Below are 10,471 nucleotides of genomic sequence, written 5' to 3' on the forward strand. Positions count from 1 at the left end.
CAATAGACAGCTGATACAAGTACTAAGCACAGAGTCCGGCAGGTAGAGTGTGCTCACAAAGGTTGACCAAAGGTATTCTCCCCACGGATACCTCCACCTAAACACCTGGACACAGGAGTAGAAACCCACCCACCTGCAGGACCAGATGTCCCTTAGGGCCTAGGGTGTGTCTGAAAGTTTCTCCGATATTCAGTCAACACAGAGCAGTGACTGTGTGCTAGGACTAGGGCTACTGCCATGGAAAAGCTCATCCATGGTTCTGCCCTTGAAGAGCTGATGCTCTAGGGGGAAGCCAGACATGAAATAAAGATGATAGGCCGGACTTGGTGGCTCAGCCTGTAATCCCAGCACTTTGGAGGCTGGGTCGAGTGGATTGCCTGAGCCTGGGGGTTGGAGACCAGCCAGGGAACTTGGTGAGGCCTCATCTTTACAATAAATCAAATATTAGCTGGATGTGGTGGCGCATGCCTGTAGTTCCGGCTACTTGGAAGCCTGAGGTGGAAGGACCGCCGGAGCCTAGCAAGTCAATTCTGGAGTGGCCATGAGTGTGCCACAGCACTCCAGCCTAGGTGACAGAGTGAGACTGAAAGAAATAAAGAAAGAAAGATTATATAAATGGTTATATACTCTCAGCTGTCTGCAGGCTACAAAGGTAAACACATGTTTTGATAAAGCTATTGACAACAGCTTCTGGGTACTGAATATTCAAGAAGGGCCAGGCACTGTGGTACAAGTTCTGTAGCCATCATCTCACCAAATTGCCAGAGAAGTCACTAGCATCTATATCCCCACTTTGTGGAGAGAGAAACCCAGGCCAGGGAAGGCAAATCATCAGGTCTACACAGTCAGTAACCAGCACAGCCAGGATTGGAGCCCAGGAAGTCTATCTCTAAAATCTACCCTCTCCCCACCACACTTTCTGGTTTTCGTTGTCTCTCTTTGTTTACCTTTGTCAATTGCCTCCTTGGAATCCTGTTTTCTTTGCCATCCAATCTGTCCATCAAAGACTGAGAGTGCTGTGTTGAGGGCCCCTCCACAAGCGCTCAGGCGATCACCTAGCCCGCAGAGCTCCCCTCTTTTGAACAGCACTCGGGGAGGCTGCCTCAGCCTGCAAAGAAAGAGAACCCTCGGTCCCCACAGAGATGGCTGTCATCGAGGATCCCAGGAGTCTTAAGACCAGTGGTTCTCACTGGGAATGATTTTGCCTCCCCAGGGGACGTCGGACGGTGTCTGGGGAATTTTTGGTGTGTCACAATGAGGGGCATGGGGTTTCTGGCATCTAGTGGGTAGAGTCCAGGGATGAACCCCACAGTGACAGGACGGCACCCCCACGACAAGGAATCTTCTGACCTGAAATGCCAAGAGCTCCGGGGTTGAGCAACCCTGTTTTAGATGAAGGACAGGACCCTATGGAACTGAGCATTGGGGGAGGGGCACAAGTTGCAAAGAGAACTTGGGGACAAGAAGGGAGTCCTGGCTCTGGGTCACCAAAGGCAGCCATGTACACTCTAGTGAGAAGCAGGAAGAGAGCACTTTCTCTTAAGCTTAGAAGGTTAGCTTGGGGTTTGTTTGTTTTTTTAAATAGAGGCTTCATGGATGAAGAGTGTAATTGATGTCCACAATTTTTAAGGGTTTCATTGTCTCTGATGTCTCCAAAGTGAACCTTTGGTGATAATGTCACCTTACTGCAGGGACGGAGCAATGCTCTGGGCCCAATTCTGGAGGTGAAGCAAGGTTTCAGGAAGCGCATTTCAGCTTCTCCAGCGGAAGAACTGTCTTTAAGGAGTGCAGCATCCTCCCCGCTCATAAATAGGCTCATGGGCAATAGCATAAAAGTAGGGCATGTGGTACCTTCTTCCTACATGCCAGACACTGACCTAAGTACTCTGTGTCTCCGAAGTCCCAGTCACCTTGTGAGAGACGAGTTGCCCTGATGCCCACTTTACAGATGTGAAAATCGAGGCACAGAGGGGTTCCGGAACCTGCCTGAGGTCACTCAGCCAGCAAGTGGCAGAACCTGGGTTTGAACCCAGGCCAGAGTCCACCCCAGAGTCTGCACCCCCAGACACTGTCCCTTGTCACTTCCAAGATTGCTATTTACCACTGAATCTCCCCTCCGCATTTAAAAAGGCAAGGCCTCAGAACTCTGTTATGATGGAAATGGAATTCTATTGATTGAAGGATATTTAGTTTTCAGACCTGCTATTCATTCCAGTTCCTCTTTGCTCCCTCCATCCCTCCAAATTGGCAGGGAGGGATTGTTTATCCGCCCAGCATTTGCATTGGTATTCACCTGATGGCTGCTCTGATGAAATGAGCTCCAAAGGGTTTCTGTTATTACTTTCAGATATTCTCTCTCGATTCCATTTCTGCGCCTTATAATTTAGCACCAAGAGCGTGCGTACACCCAGCTTCTTCCTCCTGTTCTGCGGACCAGCTACTGGCCCACAGAAATTTCATTCCCAATATTACTCCTGATACACACAGATCCGAAAAGCAGCTCTCGAAGGCCCAAAGCCCTGGGCAGGTTGTGGAATCTTCAGAATCAGTGGCCCATGGGTCTCAAAATCCCTGGAAATCTCAAATCCACACACGGCTTAGTCCCAAGGATTGAAGAGTTTTGTTCCTCCGTCCCACTCAGCAAAAGAGACTGATGGGCAGAGCCCGGGGTAGGTGAGTTGAAGGAAGTTCTTAAATCAGACTATCCGTGCCAGAACCTGTGAATACATAATCTTCCGCATATGCCAAGGATACACAATACATCATCATCCATAATCGTAATATGGCGTCATATATCACCTGCTCAGAATAAATAGCATATCATCTGCTCATAATATTTTATCATATAATATCATGACATCTGCTCACAACATCATATATTATGTGATCGACACTCAGCATTCCCTCCTGGAAGGAGCATCTTCAGATAGATTTGCTTTAAAAGAAATATGCCGACTGCTGACTTTTGTTTGCCGGCCGGGAGTTTTTCACGCGTCCTGGAGGCTGACTTGAAGGAAGGTGTTGCTTTCCACCCATGACACGTGGTTGCAGTCACCCAAACAGAAAAGGCACCCGGCTTCCTGCACAACACTGGCTAGGACTGACGAGTGTCAGGCTCTGCCCCAGACCTGCAGAGTCAGACTGTCCATTTGGATGAGACTTCCAGGTAATCTGTAGCACATCGCAGTTTAAGACAAGTCACTCAAACATAGCTGCCTCTAGGCAGAAGTCCCCAGTCTGTGGGTACACCCTACAATGCCCCACGGGTCGGGGGGGCGGGGGATGCTTGACTCCACTCGCACGTGGCAGGGGCACCCAGGAGCAGGCCAGGACCTCTCTCCCCAGCCCAGCCTCACCCACACATCCAAGAGAGACTCCTGGACCCCCCAGAACTGGGACCCAGCAAGCACCGTGCATTTCTACTCAGCTGACAATCACTAGGCCAGAGACTCCTGGGCTGTGAGAATTTCTACCAGGCCAGTATTTCAAACACTCAGATTTGTCTTTATCCCGTTATAGCTTTTACAATTTCACGGGAGATGGGATGAACTGAGTAAACATATTTCTAATCTTGCATTTAGCATCTGATTTTAATCCTGTATTTTAAAAAATATGTGTACAGACCCACAAATATTTCCTTGCCAGTCCTGCTAGAAGTTAGAAGCATCATGACAGAGAAACCCTGTAGGAATAAAATTTGACATTACTCTCTCCCGAAAGAGCTCAGCCTCAGCACCGTGGACGTGCGGGCTGGACGTGCCTTTGTGTAGGGGCTGTCCTGTGCTAGAGTGTAAGCAGTGACCCCCAGCCGCTACCCACAAGCCAGCCTCTCCCCTCCAGACCTGAAAATAGCTCCAGACGTTGCCCACTGTCCCCTGGGGGTCGAAATCGCTCCCCCCGGGTGAGAATCACTGTTCTAGCCTCAAAATCAAAGATAACACTCCTACAACTCGCCCCTCCTGATCCCTTTCGCAAGATGCTTTCAACCGGCAGCAGCTGGGGGAGGAAGGGGCAGCTGTCAGTCAATGCCTTTCCCCGGCCGGCCCGTGTGCATGCCCCAGTGTGAACTTGCGTGTGTGCAAGGAGAGAGTATGCGTTATTTCAGTAATTCTTTTATCTTCCGCTCACACCCTGGGCATTATGAACATTCATCAAAATAATTGACGCGGATGAAATTAGCACTTCCTGCTATGTCGGGCAGATAAACTTTGCTGAATATTGATTTCACACAAAGAAAATGACATGTGCTTAGGTCTAACCCTTTATCTAGCCGGACCAGGGAAATGCAGCAGGAGGGGGACGGGGCTGGCCGTCGCCGGTGGAGAAGCGGCCACAGGAATTACTTTTATCTCTTCTTCCACAAGAAGACAAGGGAAGATAAGGGGCCGAGGGAGAGAAGCAGGCCCAGCCCTGGGGATATCCGCGCAAGGCGTGGGACAGGGCAGTTCTCCGGGGACGGAGGGAGCTCGAGCTGATAAATCCAGAAGAGGTAGGAGGCTGGGCTGGCGGGGGAGGGGTCCGCAGGCTCCGGTCCAAATCCCAGCCCTGTCTCTAAACACAGGGGCGACCCACCACCCTGGCCCGGCAGAAACGGAAGGGTTTCTTGGGATGCGGGAATTTCAAGGCAAGCCTGGAGGGCTGGTCGCTCTACATGCTTGCTGCATGACTCTGGGCAAGTGGTCCTCCGTTTTCTCGTCTACAACTGAGAAAGATGAGACCTACACCTCTGGCTTCCGTGGAGGGAGGCGAAAGCCCCCTGGCATTGTGCAGTGGGGAGCCTCCAACCACAACAAGAACAGTTGTGGATCAAGACCAGCTCCTCCCAGAAGCCTTCCCAACTACCCCAGCCCATAGAGACCTCCGTGTGCCCTGAAGACCCAGCTGCCAGGCTCTTTCTTTCTACAGCAGAGTGTCATATAAACTCTTAAGCAAGCTTAAGCCGTAGTAGCATCCTTCTTTCAGGTCTGCTCTGGAACCAGGAGCTTCCTATCCCGGCTGCCAGCTGGGACTGAGCAAGTCTCTAAGGTGTCGGCTAAGGAGGAAATGATGGATTTCCCTGAGATTCCCAGGTTCGCTTTCTGAAGGCCTACTATGTGCCGGGCACAGTGCTAGCAGCCAGCAGGGTGACAGCTGACAGGCAACAGCCACCGCTTCCTCCACCTCCCCCTCCTCTTCTCTGGGGAGTCCCTGAGTAGCGGGTCCCCCTTGGTCAAACACCTGGTCACACCTTCGCCCCGTAAAGGAGGCAGGTGGCTGGCTGTTTTGGGGGCTGGACTCCAAGATGGGGTCCCTGCCACTCTGGAGTCACTACCTGAGATTCTCATGACGTGTGGGACCCTTGTGAAGCCCCTCGAATCCTCAGCTGGGAAGTCCGACTGACATCCTGTCCTGCCTACTGTATCCGTGGGGGTGACAAGAACGGCATGTGACCAGCAGGAAGGAAGAGGCGCCCGGGAAGCAGGCAGGATGGTGTGGTGGTCAGGGCGGCTCCAGGACCTCCAGCCTGGGTTGAATCTCAGCAATGCGCCTCCGCGGGGTGGCCAGAGGGAAGGGAGGCAAGGAAGCCATCCTGGCTTTTCTTCTCGTTGAAAACAAGGGTCATTTGAGACCTGCCTGGGCAGCTTGGCAAGACCTCATCTCTACAATAATTTTTTAAAAACTAGCTGGGCGTGGTGGTGTGTGCCCGCAGTTACAGCTGCCCGGAGGGCTGAGGCGGAAGGATCGCCAGAGCCCAGCAGGTCGAGGCTGCAGTGGCCGGGACCGTGCCACTGCCCTCCAGCCTGGACGACAGAGTGAGACACCAACTCAACAAAAAAAAGACAGAAAGAAAGGAAATGAGTCTGCCCATAAGATTGCTAGAGGAGCCAATGAGCCGACACCACGTACAAGGTGCTTAGGACAGGGTCTGGCACGTGGCAAGGGTTTGCCACATTTAGCAAAATCTGAGATGCTGCATTGCTTGACATCACACACAACGTGAAGGGCGCCCCCTGGGTTTGTGCAAGGTGGCGCCATCAACCATAACAGGACTATGCAGGAACAAGGTCACCTCCCCTCAGGAGCCCTCCCTGACTACTCAGTCTGCAGAGACCTCCACGTGCTACGAAAGTTTACGACTCCAAACACCCAGCTCACTCCAGAAGCAATAGGGAGCCTGGGTGAGGCCAGGACTGTTTCTTGATTATTCCCATACCCACCCAACTCCTAGTCCAGGGCAGAGAAGACTGATTGTGCGGGGAAAAAACTATGTTTGTGGGCAAGCAGCCACCCACTGGGATCACAGGATCTTTCTCCACTTTCTTCTCTTTTATCCAGTTATGCAATAATAAGAGCAATAATAGCTGGGCACGGTGGCTCACGCTTGTAAACCCAGCACTCTGGGAGGCTGAGGCAGAAGGATCACTCGAAACCAGATTGAGACCAGCTTGGGTAACATGGCAAGACCCTGTCTCCATTAAAAAAAAAAAAATTTTTTTTTTAAACTAGCATGATGGCATGCACCTGTCATCCCAGCTACTTAGAAGGCTGAAGCGGGAGGACTGTTTGAGTCCAGGAGTTCGAGGCTGCAATGGTCTATAATCACATCAGCTACTCAAGAGGTGAGGCAGGAAGGTGGCTTGAGCCCAGGAGTTCGAGGCTGCAGTTATAAACACACCACGGCACTCCAGCCTGGGTGACAGAGAGAGACCCTGTCTCTAAAAGCAGATAAATAAGCATAATAGCAATAATAATGGTTATCACTTCCGGAGAAAAACCGTGATGGCATGGGTAGTGTTAGTCTCATAATTCAGATGAGGAAACCGAGTCGCCCAGAGCAGAAGTGACCTCTGCAAGGCGACACAGCCAGAAAGTGGCAGGGCTGGGACTCTGCCTGGTGTGTCTGGCCCCTGGGCCTTAACGCCTGCCAGGCCATCCTGGGAGGTAGCTGCAACGACCTGCCATGCCCACCTGGCCTGGGTTCAGGTCCTCCTCCTGCTACATCCTGGGTGACCAGGCAAGAACCCCTTCCCCTCTCTGCGCACCCTTCTCTTTCCCTGCAAAATGGGCGTCATCTCCCTTCCTCTCTGAGGCTGAGAAGGGTTGACCATCAGAGGAGAAGTACCCAGCACAGTACAGGGGACAGAGAGGGGAACACCACGGCCAGCTGCCGCTCCAGGTGCTGTCACCAGGAGGTGGCCGTATACCGTGGTCACACCCAGCATCCCCTCCGCCAAGGAGGAGATCGGACGTGATCATTTCTGGGACCCCTCTGGCCTGGCTAAGTTTGGCCCTGACAGTTTGGGTGGTCAGGCACCCCTCGTTCAACCCCTCTTGGGCCCTGCTGGCGTGTCCACAGATCCCGGATGGTGGCCCCCCCCTCCCCCGGCCATTCCCCATACGGGGCCCAAGCCTGGAGTCCCAACGGGGGGCCGGGGGCTGCGGCTAATTGCCAATCATTCCTCAGGGCTCCCCGCTGCTCGGCTAAATTCACTGGAACTAATGTGTCCCGAAACAAATTTCACAGAAGAGCCTGGGCAATTACATGATATTTAGTTCTCCTCCCCACGGCCCCCACCGGGGGCTCCAGGCCAGGCCAGAGAGGGCTGGGTGCTACAGGGCAGGAGGCATGGAGGCAGGAGCCTCCTGGGAGCTGGGCTCTTCCTTCCTGCCTCTGCACCCCTCCCCGCTGCTCCTTCTGCTCCTAACCCTCATCCCTGCCCTCAAAGCACCCAGCACGCCCCCCCCCCGAATGGCCATATCTCTGGCTAGCCCTGGCTAAGTCAGGCTGGGGTTCAAATCCCAGCTTCCGCATTTACGAGCTGTGTGTGCTTAGAAAAGCCGCAACCTCTCTGAGCCTGCTCTCCGATCCTGATACAAAGATGTGATCAAATGACACAGGGAAAATATTTCACCTAAGTCCAGCACACAGTAGGCCCTCAAGAACTGCCAATGTCCTCCGGCATCGCCTTCAATATGGTCGTTGCCAAGGAGTCTCCGGAAGCGTCTTTTGAGAGACCCAGAATCAAGTCGAGTCACGAGGGAGCCATCCAAAAGCAAAGACCCGACCTCCCCTCCAGCAGGGCTCTGCCTGCCGTTCAGCCTCACTCCAGCTGCATCCTTCCAGATCTGTCGGTCAGAACAGCCCTCCCTTTTCCCCAGGGCCTCCTCCCACCTGACCCCTACACCCCCGGCCCGGCCCTCACTGACACCCTGGTTGCGTTTCGCATCTCTGCTGTCTTGGTGAACAGAAGCCGCACACGGGGTGGCGTGGACCAGAGGCTTGTGGGAGCTGAGCAGGCCAGCTGCCAGGACCCGCCTTCCATCGTGGCCTGCAGGGCGGGCGGGCCGGACCCTCACACCACACCCAAAGGCGACATGTGACCTCAGGGCTGGCTGTGAGTCCACCCCTCGGTCTTTGACCCAAGACGGCAGGCCAGCCTGCAGGCAGGGGGCTCGAGGACACTGTCCTGTCTGAACTCACGATGCCTTTTGTTTTCTAACAGTTAAGAAGCCAGTCCCTCACGTGCTCACACACCCAAGCTGAGGTTGCACCTTGAGACTACTTTGACAGATATTTACTGAGCCCCAACTAGGACCAGGCCCCGTGTAGGGTGCCGAGACACCAGCAGTGGGCAAGAGAGACCCAGGCCCTGTGCTGCTTGACGACACCCCATGAGAGGCAGACACCAAGCTAGCAGACACACGATCCTGTCGGACGGGGCCAAGTACAATAGAGATAAGAAAGATTAAACAAAGAGGGTCCAGTGAGGACTAGATGTCTGTTAGATGGTGGTGGGGGGAAGACTCTGAGATGGTGACATTTTGACCGGAAACTCACCAACAAGAAAGAGCCAGGGGACCTGGGGCAAAGCGTTCCGGGAAAAACCAGCAGGCTCAAAGGCCCTGAGGCAGCAAGGCACTGTGGTGAGACGCAGGAGCCAGGTAGGAAGGGGCACAGCTGAGAAGAGCTTGGCCATGCAGAGCCTGGAAGGTTTCAAGGACAGGGACACCTCTGGAGGGTTTCAGTCGGGAGAACTGATGGGGGGTCTGGGAAGATCCCTGGGGCTGTGATGTGGAGAAGGAAGCTATGGGGCAGAGAGGGAGCAGAGAGGCCTGTGGGGAGCAAGGGGGGATCTTGTCCTGGGTGGGGGCCTGCAGAGATGTGATCCTGTCCAGTCATGGGGGGACACGGAGGCTCAGAGAGGGGAAGCCGCCTGCCACGGCAGCCCAGCCCAGAGCTCCTGTCTCAGACTGGGCTGTGCTTCATTTCCCCACCTTTACGGGCTCCAGGCTCTGTGGGGGAGCCAGGGCAACGCAGGCCCCAGCGATGGTCCCAGTCTCCACTGCCTGAGCTAGAGGACCTGCCTCTTCAAGAATCCCTGCAGCACGTCCTTTTGTGATGGGAATAATCACCCCTAATGTCTCTGCTTCTTGAGTTCGGTGTCGCTTCTCTTTGGAGCGCTGGGAACACGCCTGTGTTCCTGTCCGGACAGAAAACACTACTTTAAAAACATAGCTTGGAGCAGCTTACGAGGGCCAGTCTTTCATGTCAGCGGGCACCTTTGGGGGCAGGGGCTGTGCGAGTCAGCCCTGTGCCCACTGGTACCCGAGACGCATGCAAAAGGGATAGACACAGTAACAGGCAGCGAGGATGCCTTCCTGACTGTGCATCCAGCAAGCAGCCAGGCACTTCTATTCATTTCTTCATCCAACCCTCAGACTATGGATTGAACGGGCTTTATACGTGTCCCTGGTCCATGGAGGGGGAAACTGAAGCCCAGAGAGGTGAAGTCACTGGCCCAGTGTCACACAGCCTGCAAAAGCCAGGACTCAGACCATGTGGCACCTAAACCCACGTTCTGAAACTTGAGGTCTGTTGCTGAAAGAAGAAAAGGAGGGAGACAGGGAGGGCGGGAGGGGGGAAGAATTCAAGATAAAACTCAGTTCCTTGAGCCTGGCATGGTGGCAGGCATCTATAGTCCCAGCTACTCAGGAGGCTGAGGCAGGAAGATCATTTGAGGCCAAGGGATCGAATCCAGACTGGGCAACATAGCAAGACCTCCCCATCTCTAAAACTTAAAAGAAAAAAAATTTAAAACTCAGTTTCTTTGCCATTGAGTGCCTCTTTGAACCTCAGATGATCTTCCTGATCGAAGAGGCTTAGCCACAGCTGTTTCTGGCCCTCAGCATCTGTTGTCTGCCCAGTTTGGTTGTCACTGCGTCCCCAGCCTGTTCTCCAGTCGACTTCCTTACCCCCCTTCCCCGCTAGGGATGGGTGGGGCCGCTCTCTTTTCAGACCCATGAATAGACCCGCGTAGGACTCAGTTGTCTCCTGTGACCCCACCTGCCCTTGGCTAAGCGAATGCGGTGTCAGCCCAGATAATTCCAAAGCCATAAAGATGATATAAAAAAGTGGGGGGGGGGGGTTAGGTGCCGGGGAGGGGCCGCAGTGGAGAAGGGGATTACAAAAAAGAGGACGAGAAGCTGGAGG

The sequence above is a fragment of the Carlito syrichta genome, unplaced genomic scaffold (genome assembly GCF_000164805.1).
Source record: "Carlito syrichta isolate Samal-C Ts95f unplaced genomic scaffold, Tarsius_syrichta-2.0.1 Scaffold307230, whole genome shotgun sequence".
Classification (NCBI taxonomy): Eukaryota; Metazoa; Chordata; class Mammalia; order Primates; family Tarsiidae; genus Carlito; species Carlito syrichta.